General features: G+C 45.6%; 1 protein-coding gene and 1 long non-coding RNA gene across 3 annotated transcripts in view; one reads left to right on the top strand and one right to left on the bottom strand.

The window, feature by feature from the left end:
- The window catches only part of LOC135090667 (hemicentin-1-like), a 168,270-nt gene that overhangs the window by 127,426 nt on the left and 38,344 nt on the right, over positions 1-2,500 (bottom strand). The gene's annotated exons all lie outside the window — the stretch shown is intronic.
- The window catches only part of LOC135090446 (uncharacterized), a 45,160-nt gene that overhangs the window by 29,051 nt on the left and 13,609 nt on the right, over positions 1-2,500 (top strand). The gene's annotated exons all lie outside the window — the stretch shown is intronic.

The following is a 2,500-nucleotide window of genomic DNA, read 5'->3' as shown; positions in this document are numbered from 1 at the left end:
CTCTCTCTCTCTCTCTCTCTCTCTCTCTCTCTCTCTCTCTCTCTCTCTCTCTCTCTCTCTCTCTCTCTCTCTCTCTCTCTCTCTCTCTCTCTCTCTCTCTGTGTGTGTGTGTGTGTGTGTGTGTGTGTGTGTGTGTGTGTGTGTGTGTGTGTGTGTGTGTGTGTGTGTGTGTGTGTGTGTGTGTGTGTGTGTGTGTGTGTGTGTGTGTGTGTGTGCTCATTACCCTCCCCCCTCGCCCTCCTCCTCGCCGCGGTAAAGGTATTCCGGCTTAGAATTGGTCTATGGTGCGGGGAAGGCAACTTAATTAAAGTCATTTAGGTGTGGATGTATGTCCCAATATGGAGAGAGAGAGAGAGAGAGAGAGAGAGAGAGAGAGAGAGAGAGAGAGAGAGAGAGAGAGAGAGAGAGAGAGAGAGAGAGAGAGAGAGAGAGAGAGAGAGATTACAGAACTATTTTTCACTTTTGTATATTGTACCTCTCTCTCTCTCTCTCTCTCTCTCTCTCTCTCTCTCTCTCTCTCTCTCTCTCTCTCTCTCTCTCTCTCTCTCTCTCTCTCTCTCTCTCTCTCTCTCTCTCTCTCTCTCTCTCTCTCTCTCTCTCTCTCTCTCTCTCTCTCTCTCTCTCTCTCTCTCTCTCTCTCTCTCTCTCTCTCTCTCTTCCTTTCCTTCCTTTCCGTTTGAGAGAGAGAGAGAGAGAGAGAGAGAGAGAGAGAGAGAGAGAGAGAGAGAGAGAGAGAGAGAGAGAGAGAGAGAAACAAGCAAACAGACGAACGAATAATAAAGAAGTTAAATATAACGTAACTCTTTTTCACTTCCATATGTTGTAGTTTCTTCCTCTTCCCTCCTTCCTTCCTTCCTTGCTTCCTTTCCCATTTCTTCTTCTCCCTTTCCCTACTCCTGGCCGCCACTTCCGCGTGATGGGCCTCAATATTTAGTTCCGTCCTTCCCTTATACGCCGAAATGGTCATATTTGGCTGTTTACCTCAAGGCGCGGCGCCCCCCGGCATTGGCACCACAGGGACGGAGAGGGGAGCGAGGAGGGAGGACTCAAATTTGCACGGACTTGGTAATGCTGCAATAACCAAGGGAGAGTGGGAAATGTGTTTTTTTTTTCATTTTTTATCTGGCAATACTGCACCAGCTGGACTGACGGGAGGGAGGGTAGATATTGGTAATACTGTGGTTGATAAGGAGGGTGTAATTTTTGAGGGAGGTGGTGATAGTGTATCGAGGAAGGGAATACAGAGCGTGCATTGCATTACGTGAGGACAAGGAAATCATATAAACAGGCAAAACTATGGAAACTTACATGAAAACTTTACCTAACATGAAACGGGTGAATATCTTTTATCGAGTCCCATTCGGCAAGTAGATTGCAAACTTTACATTTCAGCAGGTTCACTGGGAACTTGTCTGTATTCTCGTATATGTTCATATCTGAGAAACGTATAGAAACAGCTGTTATCTTATTGAAGTTCGATGCTGTTGAAGGAAGTGAGTGCGTAGCGTGTAGTGTGAGTGTGTAATTTCAAGACACTTACCCTCAGATTTTGGATGACCCTTTTGACTACACGCTTTGGAGACTGGCACCTTCAGTGGGCCTTTTTTACAGCCTTTTTGTTGCCCTAGGCCAGAAGCACCTCTTAGATAAAAAAATAAAAATAAATAATAATAATAAATAATAATAGATAAATAAAAAAAAGATAATAAAATAAAAGCCCTCCAGATTTCGTGTTAGCATTGTCTGCCTGCCACGCCACTACAGGTTCCGTGGTGTGATACTGACAGCCGGTTTTCCGAGCCATTGTTGAAGGCGATGAAACTCACGGTTCAAGAATTATGCATCTGAGAGGTGTTGCTGCCATCAGATGATAAATGTTATTAGAATGGGAGGACCGTCCGGTATCGGTAAGATGGCTGACTTGCCTTCTGGTGGTGTATTTCTGAACTACAAGCACTATGTAACATCGCCATATAGCACTGAGATTTCGAACTTTATTATACGGGTTCCGGCGCAGTATTTAGCGGATGAGAGCATCGACGTGACTGGTATAATAACATCATTACCACAAATACGAAAATCCTTGTGCCAAAAGTCGAGACACTAAGTTTGGCGACTGACCTTAGAGTCGAGCATATCTCCTTATCGATAAGCTTTTGAACTAGTTTAGCGGCTTCACTGCTCTGCTTTGTCCTGGAGGCGGGATTCTAAACCAACTGTGTATTGGTTGCAATGCTCAGCAGCTTCTTGACGCCCACCATGCCAAGGGTTGTAAGAGTTTGCAGAGAGAATGGTATATCAATAGGTATCACTCCCAGGCTTAGTATGACGTCCACGTCACTGTGACAACGTACCTGCGAGTAACTTGGCGGGCGTCCCGAGCAATACGTGTACCGCGCCAGGGACGCTGGAGTATAGAACATTACACAGTGAGAGAGAGAGAGAGAGAGAGAGAGAGAGAGAGAGAGAGAGAGAGAGAGAGAGAGAGAGAGAGAGAGAG

Source organism: Scylla paramamosain, chromosome 35 (genome assembly GCF_035594125.1).
Source record: "Scylla paramamosain isolate STU-SP2022 chromosome 35, ASM3559412v1, whole genome shotgun sequence".
In the NCBI taxonomy this organism is placed as follows: domain Eukaryota; kingdom Metazoa; phylum Arthropoda; class Malacostraca; order Decapoda; family Portunidae; genus Scylla; species Scylla paramamosain.
This window is presented reverse-complemented; position numbering and strand designations above follow the sequence as displayed.